Genomic DNA, 18,100 nt, shown 5'->3' on the forward strand with positions numbered 1-18,100 from the left:
AAGCATCTTACTTCTGAGAGTTGAGCTCAGCCTCAGTCCCTCACAGTTCCACACTGCCTGCAGAGTGAGTTTCACACGTCTTCACCAGAGACGATTGCCAGAGGCTTCTGAGACGCAGGGTAACGCTGCAGACCTGGAGGGTATCCCCAGGTGCAGTAGACTGGTAATCTTGGAACCTCCTCACTCAGAATACTGCTACCTTCTCACTGCCATAGGAATGCAGCTAGTTGACAGCTGGCTTCAAGACATGCTTCCCTGTGAGAGCTGAGGACAGGGCAGAACGCTCCCGCATCCTGTCTGACTGTAGGAGTAGCTGCTAACATCCTAATGTTAGTGGCTGGGAGAGGTTGCGGGAAAAGCATGTGTGAGCACTGGCCCTGAACTCCCGTGTATCTGAGTTGAATACAGCGATTTCCAACGGCTTTCCTCAACCAGAGTGTAGCCAGGTTCCAAATCTCATGTACGAGCGTGTAGCAGACATCTGCCTCCCATGCATACACACTTCTGAGAGTTTAGCTTATGGCCTGTACCTCCACATCCAGCCTGCCGGTTCCTTTCACTTCTAAGAGGCCTAGGCTCGCTGTTTGGCGGAAGTGCTGGGAGAGGTAAATGGAATCTCCCGGCACACAAGACGAGTGCCTCCAAGCTCAGTCCAGCGATTTCCCAGTAATTCTTGTGGTAGACAGGTGCTACATACTAAGTTCCATATGTGAGAAGGTAGCTGAACGCCTTGTCCAAAAGCATTTTTCTTCTGAGAGTTGAGCTCACCCTCAATACCTCACAGTTCCACACTGCCTGCAGAGTGAGTTTCACTCGTCTTCACCAGAGACGATTGCCAGAGGCTTCTGAGTACAAGTTAACAATGCAGACCTGGAGGGTATCTCCAGGTGCAGTAGAGTGGTAATCTTCGAACCTCCTGACTCAGAATACTGCTACCTTCTCACTGCCATAGGAATGCAGCTAGTTGACAGCTGGCTTCAAGACATGCTTCCCTGTGAGAGCTGAGGACAGGGCAGAACCCTCCCGCATCCTGCCTGACTGTAGGAGTAGCTGCTAACATCCTAAAGTTAGTGGCTGGGAGAGGTTGCGGGAAAAGCATGTGTGAGCACTGGGCCTGAACTCCCGTGTATCTGAGTGGAATACAGCGATTTCCAACGGCTTTCTTCAATCAGAGTGTAGCCAGGTTTCAAATCCCATGTCCGAGTGGGTAGCAGACATCTGCCTCCCATGCATACACACTTCTGAGAGTTGAGGTTATGGCCTCTACCTCCACATCCAGCCTTCTGGTACCCTTGGTTTCTAAAAGGCCTAGGCTCGCTCTTTGACGGAAGTGTTGGGAGAGGTAATTGGAATCACCCGGCACACAAGACTAGTGCCTCCAAGCTCAGTCCAGCGATTTCCTAGTAATTCCTGTGGTAGACTGGTGCTACATACTAAGTTCCATACGTGAGAGGGTAGCTGAACGCCTTGTCCAAAAGCATCTTACTTCTGAGAGTTGAGCTCAGCCTCAGTCCCTCACAGTTTCACACTGCCTGCAGAGTGAGTTTCCCAGATCTTCAGCAGAGACGTTTGCCAGAGGCTTCTGAGACGAAGGGTAACAATGCACACCTGGAGGGTATCCCCAGGTGCAGTAGAGTGGTAATCTTGGAACCTCCTGACTCAGAATACTGCTACCTTCTCACTGCCATAGGAATGCAGCAAGTTGACAGCTGGCTTCAAGACATGCTTCCCTGTGAGAGCTGAGGACAGGGCAGAACCCTCCCGCATCCTGCCTGACTGTAGGAGTAGCTGCTAACATCCAAATGTTAGTGGCTGGGAGAGGTTGCGGGAAAAGCATGTGTGAGCACTGGGCCTGAACTCCCGTGTATCTGAGTTGAATACAGCGATTTCCAACGGCTTTCCTCAACCAGAGTGTAGCCAGGTTCCAAATCCCATGTACGAGCGGGTAGCAGACATCTGCCTCCCATGCATACACACTTCTGAGAGTTGAGCTTATGGCCTGTACCTCCACATCCAGCCTGCTGGTACACTTGGCTTCTAAAAGGCCTAGGCTCGCTGTTTGACAGAAGTGCTGGGAGAGGTAATTGGAATCTCCCGGCACACAAGACGAGTGCCTCCAAGCTCAATTCACGATTTCCCAGTCATTCTTGTGGTAGACAGGTGCTACATACTAAGTTCCATATGTGAGTAGGTAGCTGAACGCCTTGTCCAAAAGCATCTTTCTTCTGAGAGTTGAGCTCACCCTCAGTCCCTCACAGTTCCACACTGCCTGCAGAGTGAGTTTCACACGTATTCACCAGAGACGATTGCCAGAGGCTTCTGAGTACAAGTTAACAATGCAGACCTGGAGGGTATCTCCAGGTGCAGTAGAGTGGTAATCTTGGAACCTCCTGACTCAGAATACTGCTACCTTCTCACTGCCCTGGGAATGCAGCTAGTTGACAGCTGGCTTCAAGACATGCTTCCCTGTGAGAGCTGAGGACAGGGCAGAACCCTCCCGCATCCTGCCTGACTGTAGGAGTAGCTGCTAACATCCTAATGTTAGTGGCTGGGAGAGGTTGCGGGAAAAGCATGTGTGAGCACTGGACCTGAACTCCCGTGTATCTGGCTTGAATACAGCGATTTCCAATGGCATTCCTCAACCTGAGTGTAGCCAGGTTCCAAATCCCATGTACGAGCGGGTAGCAGACATCTGCCTCCCATGCATACACACTTCTGAGAGTTGAGCTTATGGCCTGTACCTCCACATCCAGCCTGCTGGTACCCTTGGCTTCTAAAAGGCCTAGGCTCGCTGCTTGACGTAAGTGCTGGAGAGGAATTGGAATCTCCCGGCACACAAGATGAGTTCCTCCAAGCTCAATTCACGATTTCCCAGTAATTCTTGTGGTAGACAGGTGCGACATACGAAGTTCCATATGTGAGAAGGTAGCTGAACGCCTTTTCGAAAAGCATCTTCCTTCTGAGAGTTGAGCTCACCCTCAGTCCCTCACAGTTCCACACTGCCTGCAGAGTGAGTTTCGCACGTCTTCACCAGAGACGTTTGCCAGAGGCTTCTGAGACGCAGGGTATCAATGCAGACCTGGACGGTATCCGCAGGTGCAGTAGACTGGTAATCTTGGAACCTCCTGACTCAGAATACTGCTACCTTCTCACTGCCATAGGAATGCAGCTAGTTGACAGCTGGCTTCAAGACATGCTTCCCTGTGAGAGCTGAGGACAGGGCAGAACCCTCCCGCATCCTGCCTGACTGTAGGAGTAGCTGCTAACATCCTAATGTTAGTGGCTGGGAGAGGTTGCGGGAAAAGCATGTGTGAGCACTTGGCCTGAACTCCCGTGTATCTGAGTTGAATACAGCGATTTCCAACGGCTTTCCTCAACCAGAGTGTAGCTAGGTTCCAAATCCCATGTACGAGCGGGTAGCAGACATCTGCCTCCCATGCATACACACTTCTGAGAGTTGAGCTTATGGCCTGTACCTCCACATCCAGCCTGCTGGTACCCTTGGCTTCTAAAAGGCCTAGGCTCGCTGTTTGACGGATGTGCTGGGAGAGGTAATTGGAATCTCCCGGCACACAAGACGAGTGCCTGCAAGCTCAATTCACGATTTCCCAGTAATTCTTATGGTAGACAGGTGCTACATACTAAGTTCCATATGAGAGTAGGTAGCTGAACGCCTTGTCCAAAAGCATCTTTCTTCTGAGAGTTGAGCTCACCCTCAGTCCCTCACAGTTCCACACTGCCTGCAGAGTGAGTTTCACACGTCTTCACCAGAGACGATTGCCAAGGCTTCTGAGTACAAGTTAACAATGCAGACCTGGAGGGTATCTCCAGGTGCAGTAGAGTGGTAATCTTGGAACATCCTGACTCAGAATACTGCTACCTTCTCACTGCCATAGGAATGCAGCTAGTTGACAGCTGGCTTCAAGACATGCTTCCCTGTGAGAGCTGAGGACAGGGCAGAACCCTCCCGCATCCTGCCTGACTGTAGGATTAGCTGCTAACATCCTAAAGTTAGTGCTTGGGAGAGGTTGCGGGAAAAGCATGTGTGAGCACTGGGCCTGAACTCCCGTGTATCTGAGTTGAATACAGCGATTTCCAACGGCTTTCTTCAATCAGAGTGTAGCCAGGTTCCAAATCCCATGTCCGAGTGGGTAGCAGATATCTGCCTCCCATGCATACACACTTCTGAGAGTTGAGCTTATGGCCTGAACCTCCAATCAAGCCTGCTGGTACCCTTGTCTTCTAAAAGGCCTAGGCTCGCTGTTTGACGGAAGTGTTGGGAGAGGTAATTGGAATCACCCGGCACACAAGACTAGTGCCTCCAAGCTCAGTCCAGCGATTTCCTAGTAATTCCTGTGGTAGACTGGTGCTACATACTAAGTTCCATACGTGAGAGGGTAGCTGAACGCCTTGTCCAAAAGAATCTTACTTCTGAGAGTTGAGCTCAGCCTCAGTCCCTCACAGTTTCACACTGCCTGCAGAGTGAGTTTCGCAGGACTTCAGCAGAGACGTTTGCCAGAGGCTTCTGAGACGCAGGGTAACAATGCAGACCTGGAGGGTATCCGCAGTTGCAGTAGACTGGTAATCTTGGAACCTCCTGACTCAGAATACTGCTACCTTCTACTGCCATAGGAATGCAGCTAGTTGACAGCTGGCTTCAAGACATGCTTCCCTGTGAGAGCTGGGGACAGGGCAGTACCCTCCCGCATCCTGCCTGACTGTAGGAGTAGCTGCTAACATCCTAATGTTAGTGGCTGGGAGACGTTGCGGGAAAAGCATGTGTGAGCACTGGGCCTGAACTCCCGTGTATCTGAGTTGAATACAGCGATTTCCAACGGCTTTCCTCAACCAGAGTGTAGCCAGGTTCCAAATCCCATGTACGAGCGGGTAGCAGACATCTGCCTCCCATGCATACACACTTCTGAGAGTTGAGCTTATGGCCTGTACCTCCACATCCAGCCTGCTGGTACCCTTGGCTTCTAAAAGGCCTAGGCTCGCTGTTTGACGGAAGTGCTGGGAGAGGTAATTGGAATCTCACGGCACACAAGACGAGTGCCTGCAAGCTCAATTCACGATTTCCCAGTAATTCTTGTGGTAGACAGGTGCTACATACTAAGTTCCATATGTGAGAAGGTAGCTGAACGCCTTGTCCAAAAGCATCTTCCTTCTGAGAGTTGAGCTCACCCTCAGTCCCTCACAGTTCCACACTGCCTGCAGAGTGAGTTTCACACGTGTTCACCAGAGACGATTGCCAGAGGCTTCTCAGTACAAGTTAACAATGCAGACCTGGAGGGTATCTCCAGGTGCAGTAGAGTAGTAATCTTGGAACCTCCTGACTCAGAATACTGCTACCTTCTCACTGCCCTAGGAATGCAGCTAGTTGACAGCTGGCTTCAAGACATGCTTCCCTGTGAGAGCTGAGGACAGGGCAGAACCCTCCCGCATCCTGCCTGACTGTAGGAGTAGCTGCTAACATCCTAATGTTAGTGGCTGGGAGAGGTTGCGGGAAAAGCATGTGTGAGCACTGGGCCTGAACTCCCGTGTATCTGAGTTGAATACAGCGATTTCCAACGGCTTTCTTCAATCAGAGTGTAGGCAGTTTCCAAATCCCATGTCCGAGTGGGTAGCAGACATCTGCCTCCCATGCATACACACTTCTGAGAGTTGATCTTATGGCCTGTACCTCCACATCCAGCCTGCTGGTACCCTTGGCTTCTAAAAGGCCTAGGCTCGCTGTTTGACGGAAGTGTTCGGAGAGGTAATTGGAATCACCCGGCACACAAGACTAGTGCCTCCAAGCTCAGTCCAGCGATTTCCTAGTAATTCCTGTGGTAGACTGGTGCTACATACTAAGTTCCATACGTGAGAGGGTAGCTGAACGCCTTGTCCAAAACCATCTTACTTCTGAGAGTTGAGCTCAGCCTCAGTCCCTCACAGTTCCACACTGCCTGCAAAGTGAGTTTCGCACGTCTTCAGCAGAGACGTTTGCCAGAGGCTTCTGAGACGCAGGGTAACAATGCAGACCTGGAGGGTATCCCCAGGTGCAGTAGACTGGTAATCTTGGAACCTCCTGACTCAGAATACTGCTACCTTCTCACTTCGATAGGAATGCAGCTAGTTGACAGCGGGCTTCAAGACATGCTTCCCTGTGAGAACTGAGGACAGGGCAGAACCCTCCCGCATCCTGCCTGACTGTCGGAGTAGCTGCTAACATCCTAATGTTAGTGGCTGGGAGAGGTTGCGGGAAAAGCATGTGTGAGCACTGGGCCTGAACTCCCGTGTATCTGAGTTGAATACAGCGATTTCCAACGGCTTTCCTCAACCAGAGTGTAGCCAGGTTCCAAATCCCATGTACGAGCGGGTAGCAGACATCTGCCTCCCATGCATACACACTTCTGAGAGTTGAGCTTATGGACTGTACCTCCACATCCAGCCTGCTGGTACACTTGGCTTCTAAAAGGCCTAGGCTCGCTGTTTGACGGAAGTGCTGGGAGAGGTAATTGGAATCTCCCGGCACAAACGACGAGTGCCTGCAAGCTCAATTCACGATTTCCCAGTAATTCTTGTGGTAGACAGGTGCTACATACTAAGTTCCATATGTGAGTAGGTAGCTGAACGCCTTGTCCAAAAGCATCTTTCTTCTGAGAGTTGAGCTCACCCTCAGTCCCTCACAGTTCCACACTGCCTGCAGAGTGAGTTTCACACGTCTTCACCAGAGACGATTGCCAGAGGCTTCTGAGTACAAGTTAACAATGCAGACCTGGAGGGTATCTCCAGGTGCAGTAGAGTGGTAATCTTGGAACCTCCTGACTCAGAATACTGCTACCTTCTCACTGTCATAGGAATGCAGCTAGTTGACAGCTGGCTTCAAGACATGCTTCTCTGTGAGAGCTGAGGACAGGGCAGAACCCTCCCGCATCCTGCCTGACTGTAGGAGTAGCTGCTAACATCCTTATGTTAGTGGATGGGAGAGGTTGCGGGAAAAGCATGTGTGAGCACTGGGCCTGAACTCCCGTGTATCTGAGTTGAATACATCGATTTCCAACGGCTTTCTTCAATCAGAGTGTAGCCAGGTTCCAAATCCCATGTCCGAGTGGGTAGCAGACATCTGCCTCCCATGCATACACACTTCTGAGAGTTGAATTTATGGCCTGTAACTCCACATCCAGCCTGCTGGTACCCTTGGCTTCTAAAAGGCCTAGGCTCGCTGTTTGACGGAAGTGTTGGGAGAGGTAATTGGAATCACCCGGCACACAAGACTAGTGCCTCCAAGCTCAGTCCAGCGATTTCCTAGTAATTCCTGTGGTAGACTGGTGCTACATACTAAGTTCCATACGTGAGAGGGTAGCTGAACGCCTTGTCCAAAAGCATCTTACTTCTGAGAGTTGAGCTCAGCCTCAGTCCCTCACAGTTCCACACTGCCTGCAGAGTGAGTTTCGCACGTCTTCACCAGAGACGTTTGCCAGAGGCTTCTGAGACGCAGGGTAACAATGCAGACCTGGAGGGTATCCCCAGGTGCAGTAGACTGGTAATCTTGGAACCTCCTGACTCAGAATACTGCTACCTTCTCACTTCGATAGGAATGCAGCTAGTTGACAGCTGGCTTCAAGACATGCTTCCCTGTGAGAGCTGAGGACAGGGCAGAACCCTCCCGCATCCTGCCTGACTGTCGGAGTAGCTGCTAACATCCTAATGTTAGTGGCTGGGAGAGGTTGCGGGAAAAGCATGTGTGAGCACTGGGCCTGAACTCCCGTGTATCTGAGTTGAATACAGCGATTTCCAACGGCTTTCCTCAACCAGAGTGTAGCCAGGTTCCAAATCCCATGTACGAGCGGGTAGCAGACATCTGCCTCCCATGCATACACACTTCTGAGAGTTGAGCTTATGGCCTGTACCTCCACATCCAGCCTGCTGGTACCCTTGGCTTCTAAAAGGCCTAGGCTCGCTGTTTGACGGAAGTGCTGGGAGAGGTAATTGAAATCTCCCGGAACACAAGACGAGTGCCTCCAAGCTCAATTCACGATTTCCCAGTAATTCTTGTGGTAGACAGGTGCTACATACTAAGTTCCATATGTGAGTAGGTAGCTGAACGCCTTGTCCAAAAGCATCTTTCTTCTGAGAGTTGAGCTCACCCTCAGTCCCTCACAGTTCCACACTGCCTGCAGAGTGAGTTTCACACGTCTTCACCAGAGACGATTGCCAGAGGCTTCTGAGTACAAGTTAACAATGCAGACCTGGAGGGTATCTCCAGGTGCAGTAGAGTGGTAATCTTGGAACCTCCTGACTCAGAATACTGCTACCTTCCCACTGCCATAGGAATGCAGCTAGTTGACAGCTGGCTTCAAGACATGCTTCCCTGTGAGAGCTGAGGACAGGGCAGAACCCTCCCGCATCCTGCCTGACTGTAGGAGTAGCTGCTAACATCCTAAAGTTAGTGGCTGGGAGAGGTTGCGGGAAAAGCATGTGTGAGCACTGGGCCTGAACTCCCGTGTATCTGAGTTGAATACAGCGATTTCCAACGGCTTTCTTCAATCAGAGTGTAGGCAGTTTCCAAATCCCATGTCCGAGTGGGTAGCAGACATCTGCCTCCCATGCATACACACTTCTGAGAGTTGAGCTTATGGCCTGTACCTCCACATCCAGCCTGCTGGTACCCTTGGCTTCTAAAAGGCCTAGGCTCGCTGTTAGACGGAAGTGTTGGGAGAGGTAATTGGAATCACCCGGCACACAAGACTAGTGCCTCCAAGCTCAGTCCAGCGATTTCCTAGTAATTCCTGTGGTAGACTGGTGCTACATACTAAGTTCCATACGTGAGAGGGTAGCTGAACGCCTTGTCCAAAAGCATCTTACTTCTGAGAGTTGAGCTCAGCCTCAGTCCCTCACATTTCCACACTGCCTGCAGAGTGAGTTTCACACGTCTCACCAGAGACGTTTGCCAGAGGCTTCTGAGACGCAGGGTAACAATGCAGACTTGGAGGGTATCCCCAGGTGCAGTAGACTGGTAATCTTGGAACCTCCTGACTCAGAATACTGCTACCTTCTCACTGCCATAGGAATGCAGCTAGTTGACAGCTGGCTTCAAGACATGCTTCCCTGTGAGAGCTGAGGACAGGGCAGAACCCTGCCGCATCCTGCCTGACTGTAGGAGTAGCTGCTAACATCCTAATGTTAGTGGCTGGGAGAGGTTGCGGGAAAAGCATGTGTGAGCACTGGGCCTGAACTCTCGTGTATCTCAGTTGAATACAGCGATTTCCAACGGCTTTCCTCAACCAGAGTGTAGCCAGGTTCCAAATCCCATGTACAAGCGGGTAGCAGACATCGGCTTCCCATGCATACACACTTCTGAGAGTTGGGCTTATGGCCTGTACCTCCACATCCAGCCTGCTGGTACCCTTGGCTTCTAAAAGGCCTAGGCTCGCTGTTTGACGGAAGTGCTGGGAGAGGTAATTGGAATCTCCCGGCACACAAGACGAGTGCCTCCAAGCTCAATTCACGATTTCCCAGTAATTCTTGTGGTAGACAGGTGCTACATACTAAGTTCCATATGTGAGTAGGTAGCTGAACGCCTTGTCCAAAAGCATCTTTCTTCTGAGAGTTGAGCTCACCCTCAGTCCCTCACAGTTCCACACTGCCTGCAGAGTGAGTTTCACACGTCTTCACCAGAGAAGATTGCCAGAGGCTTCTGAGTACAAGTTAACAATGCAGACCTGGAGGGTATCTCCAGGTGCAGTAGAGTGGTAATCTTGGAACCTCCTGACTCAGAATACTGCTACCTTCTGACTGCCATAGGAATGCAGCTAGTTGACAGCTGGCTTCAAGACATGCTTCCCTGTGAGAGCTGAGGACAGGGCAGAACCCTCCCGCATCCTGCCTGACTGTAGGAGTAGCTGCTAACATCCTTATGTTAGTGGCTGGGAGAGGTTGCGGGAAAAGCATGTGTGAGCACTGGGCCTGAACTCCCGTGTATCTGAGTTGAATACAGCGATTTCCAACGGCTTTCTTCAATCAGAGTGTAGCCAGGTTCCAAATCCCATGTCCCAGTGGGTAGCAGACATCTGCCTCCCATGCATACACACTTCTGAGAGTTGAGCTTATGGCCTGTACCTCCACATCCAGCCTGCTGGTACCCTTGGCTTCTAAAAGGCCTAGGCTCGCTGCTTGACCGAAGTGTTGGGAGAGGTAATTGGAATCACCCGGCACACAAGACTAGTGCCTCCAAGCTCAGTCCAGCGATTTCCTAGTAATTCCTGTGGTAGACTGGTGCTACATAATAAGTTCCATACGTGAGAGGGTAGCTGAACGCCTTGTCCAAAAGCATCTTACTTCTGAGAGTTGAGCTCAGCCTCAGTCCCTCACAGTTCCACACTGCCTGCAGAGTGAGTTTCGCAGGGCTTCAGGAGAGACGTTTGCCAGAGGCTTCTGAGACGCAGGGTAACAATGCAGACCTGGAGGGTATCCCCAGGTGCAGTAGACTGGTAATCTTGGACCTCCTGACTCAGAATACTGCTACCTTCTCACTTCGATAGGAATGCAGCTAGTTGACAGCTGGCTTCAAGACATGCTTCCCTGTGAGAGCTGAGGACAGGGCAGAACCCTCCCGCATCCTGCCTGACTGTCGGAGTAGCTGCTAACATCCTAATGTTAGTGGCTGGGAGAGGTTGCGGGAAAAGCATGTGTGAGCACTGGGCCTGAACTCCCGTGTATCTGAGTTGAATACAGCGATTTCCAACGGCTTTCTTCAATCAGAGTGTAGCCAGATTCCAAAGCCCATGTCCGAGTGGGTATTAGACGTCTGCCTCCCATGCATACACACTTCTGAGAGTTGAGCTTATGGCCTGTACCTCCACATCCAGCCTGCTGGTACCCTTGGCTTCTAAAAGGCCTAGGCTCACTGTTTGACGGAAGTGCTGGGAGAGGTAGTTGGAATCTCCCGGCACACAAGACGAGTGCCTCCAAGCTCAATTCACGATTTCCCAGTAATTCTTGTGGTAGACAGGTGCTACATACTAAGTTCCATATGTGAGTAGGTAGCTGAACGCCTTGTCCAAAAGCATCTTTCTTCTGAGAGTTGAGCTCACCCTCAGTCCCTCACAGTTCCACACTGCCTGCAGAGTGAGTTTCACACATCTTCACCAGAGACGATTGCCAGAGGCTTCTGAGTACAAGTTAACAATGCAGACCTGGAGGGTATCTCCAGGTGCAGTAGAGTGGTAATCTTGGAACCTCCTGACTCAGAATACTGCTACATTCTCACTGCCATAGGAATGCAGCTAGTTGACAGCTGGCTTCAAGACATGCTTCCCTGTGAGAGCTGAGGACAGGGCAGAACCCTCCCGCATCCTGCCTGACTATAGGAGTAGCTGCTAACATCCTTATGTTAGTGGCTGGGAGAGGTTGCGGGAAAAGCATGTGTGAGCACTGGGCCTGAACTCCCGTGTATCTGAGTTGAATACAGCGATTTCCAACGGCTTTCTTCAATCAGAGTGTAGCCAGGTTCCAAATCCTATGTCCGAGTGGGTATCAGACATCTGCCTCCCATGCATACACACTTCTGAGAGTTGAGCTTATGGCCTGTACCTCCACATCCAGCCTGCTGGTACCCTTGGCTTCTAAAAGGCCTAGGCTCGCTGTTTGACGAAAGTGCTGGGAGAGGTAATTGGTATCTCCCGGCACACAAGACGAGTGCCTCCAAGCTCAATTCACGATTTCCCAGTAATTCTTGTGGTAGACAGGTGCTACATACTAAGTTCCATATCTGAGAAGGTAGCTGAACGCCAGGTCCAAAAGCATCTTCCTTCTGAGAGTTGAGCTCACCCTCAGTCCCTCACAGTTCCACACTGCCTGCAGAGTGTGTTTCACACGTCTTCACCAGAGACGATTGCCAGAGGCTTCTGAGTACAAGTTAACAATGCAGACCTGGAGGGTATCTCCAGGTGCAGTAGAGTGGTAATCTTGGAACCTCCTGACTCAGAATACTGCTACCTTCTCACTGCAATAGGAATGCAGCTAGTTGACAGCTGGCTTCAAGACATGCTTCCCTGTGAGAGCTGAGGACAGGGCAGAACCCTCCCGCATCCTGCCTGACTGTAGGAGCAGCTGATAACATCCTTATATTAGTGGCTGGGAGAGGTTGCGGGAAAAGCATGTGTGAGCACTGGGCCTGAACTCCCGTGTATCTGAGTTGAATACAGCGATTTCCAACGGCTTTCTTCTATCAGAGTGTAGCCAGGTTCCAAATCCCATGTCCGAGTGAGTAGCAGACATCTGCTTCCCATGCATACACACTTCTGAGAGTTGAGCTTATGGCCTGTACCTCCACATCCAGCCTGCTTGTACCCTTGGCTTCTAAAAGGCCTAGGCTCGCTGTTTGACCGAAGTGTTGGGAGAGGTAATTGGAATCACCCGGCACACAAGACTAGTGCCTCAAAGCTCAGTCCAGCGATTTCCTAGTAATTCCTGTGGTAGACTGGTGCTGCATACTAAGTTCCATACGTGAGAGGGTAGCTGAACGCCTTGTCCAAAAGCATCTTACTTCTGAGAGTTGAGCTCAGCCTCAGTCCCTCACTGTTCCACACTGACTGCAGAGTGAGTTTCGCACGTCTTCACCAGAGACGTTTGCCAGAGGCTTCTGAGACGCAGGGTAACAATGCAGACCTGGAGGGTATCCCCAGGTGCAGTAGACTGGTAATCTTGGAACCTCCTCACTCAGAATACTGCTACCTTCTCACTGCCATAGGAATGCAGCTAGTTGACAGCTGGCTTCAAGACATGCTTCCCTGTGAGAGCTGAGGACAGGGCAGAACCCTGCCGCATCCTGCCTGACTGTAGGAGTAGCTGCTAAAATCCTAATGTTAGTGGCTGGGAGAGGTTGCGGGAAAAGCATGTGTGAGCACTGGGCCTGAACTCCCATGTATCTGAGTTGAATACAGCGATTTCCAACGGCCCTCCTCAACCAGAGTGTAGCCAGGTTCCAAATCCCATGTACGAGCGGGTAGCAGACATCTGCCTCCCATGCATACACACTTCTGAGAGTTGAGCTTATGGCCTGTACCTCCACATCCAGCCTGCTGGTACCCTTGGCTTCTAAAAGGCCTAGGCTCGCTGTTTGACGGAAGTGCTGGGAGAGGTAATTGGAATCTCCCGGCACAAAAGACGAGTGCCTCCAAGCTCAATTCACGATTTCCCAGTCATTCTTGTGGTAGACAGGTGCTACATACTAAGTTCCATATGTGAGTAGGTAGCTGAACGCCTTGTCCAAAAGCATCTTTCTTCTGAGAGTTGAGCTCACCCTCAGTCCCTCACAGTTCCACACTGCCTGCAGAGTGAGTTTCGCACGTCTTCACCAGAGACGTTTGCCAGAGGCTTCTGAGACGCAGGGTAACAATGCAGACCTGGAGGGTATCCCCAGGTGCAGTAGACTGGTAATATTGGAACCTCCTGACTCAGAATACTGCTACCTTCTCACTGCCATAGGATTGCAGCTAGTTGACAGCTGGCTTCAAGACATGCTTCCCTGTGAGAGGTGAGGACAGGGCAGAACCCTGCCGCATCCTGCCTGACTGTAGGAGTAGCTGCTAACATCCTAATGTTAGTGGCTTGGAGAGGTTGCGGGAAAAGCATGTGTGAGCACTGGGCCTGAACTCCCGTGTATCTGAGTTGAATACAGCGATTTCCAACGACTTTCCTCAACCAGAGTGTAGCCAGGTTCCAAATCCCATGTACGAGCGGGTAGCAGACATCTGCCTCCCATGCATACACACTTCTGAGAGTTAAGCTTATGGCCTGTACCTCCACATCCAGCCTGCTTGTACCCTTGGCTTCTAAAAGGCCTAGGCTCGCTGTTTGACCGAAGTGTTGGGAGAGGTAATTGGAATCACCCGGCACACAAGACTAGTGCCTCCAAGCTCAGTCCAGCGATTTCCTAGTAATTCCTGTGGTAGACTGGTGCTACATACTAAGTTCCATACGTGAGAGGGTAGCTGAACGCCTTGTCCAAAAGCTTCTTACTTCTGAGAGTTGAGCTCAGCCTCAGTCCCTCACAGTTCCACACTGCCTGCAGAGTGAGTTTCGCACGTCTTGCCAGAGACGTTTGCCAGAGGCTTCTGAGACGCAGGGTAACAATGCAGACCTGGAGGGTATCCGCAGGTGCAGTAGACTGGTAATCTTGGAACCTCCTGACTCAGAATACTGCTACCTTCTCACTGCCATAGGAATGCAGCTAGTTGACAGCTGGCTTCAAGACATGCTTCCCTGTGAGAGCTGAGGACAGGGCAGAACCCTGCCGCATCCTGCCTGACTGTAGGAGTAGCTGCTAACATCCTAATGTTAGTGGCTGGGAGAGGTTGCGGGAAAAGCATGTGTGAGCACTGGGCCTGAACTCTCGTGTATCTGAGTTGAATACAGCGATTTCCAACGGCTTTCCTCAACCAGAGTGTAGCCAGGTTCCAAATCCCATGTACGAGCGGGTAGCAGACATCTGCTTCCCATGCATACACACTTCTGAGAGTTGGGCTTATGGCCTGTACCTCCACATCCAGCCTGCTGGTACCCTTGGCTTCTAAAAGGCCTAGGCTCGCTGTTTGACGGAAGTGCTGGGAGAGGTAATTGGAATCTCCCGGCACACAAGACGAGTGCCTGCAAGCTCAATTCACGATTTCCCAGTAATTCTTGTGGTAGACAGGTGCTACATACTAAGTTCCATATGTGAGTAGGTAGCTGAACGCCTTGTCCAAAAGCATCTTTCTTCTGAGAGTTGAGCTCACCCTCAGTCCCTCACAGTTCCACACTGCCTGCAGAGTGAGTTTCACACGTCTTCACCAGAGAAGATTGCCAGATGCTTCTGAGTACAAGTTAACAATGCAGACCTGGAGGGTATCTCCAGGTGCAGTAGAGTGGTAATCTTGGAACCTCCTGACTCAGAATACTGCTACCTTCTCACTGCCATAGGAATGCAGCTAGTTGACAGCTGGCTTCAAGACATGCTTCCCTGTGAGAGCTGAGGACAGGGCAGAACCCTCCCGCATCCTGCCTGACTGTAGGAGTAGCTGCTAACATCCTAAAGTTAGTGGCTGGGAGAGGTTGCGGGAAAAACATGTGTGAGCACTGGGCCTGAACTCCCGTGTATCTGAGTTGAATACAGCGATTTTTAACGGCTTTCTTCATACAGAGTGTAGCCAGGTTCCAAATCCCATGTCCCAGTGGGTAGCAGACATCTGCCTCCCATGCATACACACTTCTGAGAGTTGAGCTTATGGCCTGTACCTCCAAATCCAGCCTGCTGGTACCCTTGGCTTCTAAAAGACCTAGGCTCTCTGTTTGACGGAAGTTTTGGGAGAGGTAATTGGAATCTCCCGGCACACAAGACGAGTGCCTCCAAGCTCAATTCACGATTTCCCAGTAATTCTTGTGGTAGACAGGTGCTACATACTAAGTTCCATCTGTGAGTAGGTAGCTGAACTCCTTGTCCAAAAGCATCTTTCTTCTGAGAGTTGAGCTCACCCTCAGTCCCTCACAGTTCCACACTGCCTGCAGAGTGAGTTTCACACGTCTTCACCAGAGACGATTGCCAGAGGCTTCTGAGTACAAGTTAACAATGCAGACCTGGACGGTATCTCCAGGTGCAGTAGAGTGCTAATCTTGGAACCTCCTGACTCAGAATACTGCTACCTTCTCACTGCCGTAGGAATGCAGCTAGTTGACAGCTGGCTTCAAGACCTGCTTCCCTGTGAGAGCTGAGGACAGGGCAGAACCCTCCCGCATCCTGCCTGACTGTAGGAGTAGCTGCTAACATCCTTATGTTAGTGGCTGGGAGAGGTTGCGGGAAAAGCATGTGTGAGCACTGGGCCAGAACTCCCGTGTATCTGAGTTGAATACAGCGATTTCCAACGACTTTCCTCAACCAGAGTGTAGCCAGGTTCCAAATCCCATGTACGAGCGGGTAGCAGACATCTGCCTCCCATGCATACACACTTCTGAGAGTTGAGCTTATGGCCTGTACCTCCACATCCAGCCTGCTGGTACCCTTGGCTTCTAAAAGGCCTAGGCTCGCTGTTTGACGGAAGTGCTGGGAGAGGTAATTGGAATCTCCCGGCACACAAGACGAGTGCCTCCAAGCTCAATTCACGATTTCCCAGTAATTCTTGTGGTAGACAGGTGCTACATACTAAGTTCCATATGTGAGTAGGTAGCTGAACGCCTTGTCCAAAAGCATCTTTCTTCTGAGAGTTGAGCTCACCCTCAGTCCCTCACAGTTCCACACTGCCTGCAGAGTGAGTTTCACACGTCTTCACCAGAGACGATTGCCAGAGGCTTCTGAGTACAAGTTAACAATGCAGACCTGGAGGGTATCTCCAGGTGCAGTAGAGTGGTAATCTTGGAACCTCCTGACTCAGAATACTGCTACCTTCTCACTGCCATAGGAATGCAGCTAGTTGACAGCTGGCTTCAAGACATGCTTCCCTGTGAGAGCTGAGGACAGGGCAGAACCCTCCCGCATCCTGCCTGACTGTAGGAGTAGCTGCTAACATCCTTATGTTAGTGGCTGGGAGAGGTTGCGGGAAAAGCATGTGTGAGCACTGGGCCTGAACTCCCGTGTATCTGAGTTGAATACAGCGATTTCCAACGGCTTTCTTCAATCAGAGTGTAGCCAGGTTCCAAATCCTATGTCCGAGTGGGTAGCAGACATCTGCCTCCCATGCATACACACTTCTGAGAGTTGAGCTTATGGCCTGTACCTCCACATCCAGCCTGCTGGTACCCTTGGCTTCTAAAAGGCCTAGGCTCGCTGTTTGACGGAAGTGTTGGGAGAGGTAATTGGAATCACCCGGCACACAAGACTAGTGCCTCAAAGCTCAGCCCAGCGATTTCCTAGTAATTCCTGTGGTAGACTGGTGCTACATACTAAGATCCATACGTGAGAGGGTAGCTGAACGCCTTGTCCAAAAGCATCTTACTTCTGAGAGTTGAGCTCAGCCTCAGTCCCTCACAGATCCACACTGCCTGCAGAGTGAGTTTCGCACGTCTTCACCAGAGATGTTTGCCAGAGGCTTCTGAGACGCAGGGTAACAATGCAGACCTGGAGGGTATCCCCAGGTGCAGTAGACTGGTAATCATGGAACCTCCTGACTCAGAATACTGCTACCTTATCACTGCCATATTAATGCAGCTAGTTGACAGCTGGCTTCAAGACATGCTTCCCTGTGAGAGCTGAGGACAGGGCAGAACCCTCCCGCATCCTGCCTGACTGTAGGAGTAGCTGCTAACATCCTAATGTTAGTGGATGGGAGAGGTTGCGGGAAAAGCATGTGTGAGCACTGGGCCTGAACTCTCGTGTGTCTGAGTTGAATACAGCGATTTCCAACGGCTTTCCTCAACCAGAGTGTAGCCAGGTTCCAAATCCCATGTACGAGCGGGTAGCAGACATCTGCCTCCCATGCATACACACTTCTGAGAGTTGAGCTTATGGCCTGTACCTCCACATCCAGCCTGCTGGTACCCTTGGCTTCTAAAAGGCCTAGGCTCGCTGTTTGACGGAAGTGCTGGGAGAGGTAATTCGAATCTCCCGGCACACAAGACGAGTGCCTCCAAGCTCAATTCACGATTTCCCAGTAATTCTTGTGGTAGACAGGTGCTACATACTAAGTTCCATATGTGAGTAGGTAGCTGAACGCCTTGTCCAAAAGCATCTTTCTTCTGAGAGTTGAGCTCACCCTCAGTCCCTCACAGTTCCACACTGCCTGCAGAGTGAGTTTCACACGTCTTCACCAGAGACGATTGCCAGAGGCTTCTGAGTACAAGTTAACAATGCAGACCTGGAGGGTATCTCCAGGTGCAGTAGAGTGGTAATCTTGGAACCTCCTGACTCAGAATACTGCTACCTTCTCACTGCCATAGGAATGCAGCTAGTTGACAGCTGGCTTCAAGACATGCTTCCCTGTGAGAGCTGAGGACAGGGCAGAACCCTCCCGCATCCTGCCTGACTGTAGGAGTAGCTGCTAACATCCTTATGTTAGTGGCTGGGAGAGGTTGCGGGAAAAGCATGTGTGAGCACTGGGCCTGAACTCCCGTGTATCTGAGTTGAATACAGCGATTTCCAACGGCT

This window comes from Canis lupus, chromosome 27 (assembly GCF_048164855.1).
Source record: "Canis lupus baileyi chromosome 27, mCanLup2.hap1, whole genome shotgun sequence".
Lineage (NCBI taxonomy): Eukaryota > Metazoa > Chordata > Mammalia > Carnivora > Canidae > Canis > Canis lupus.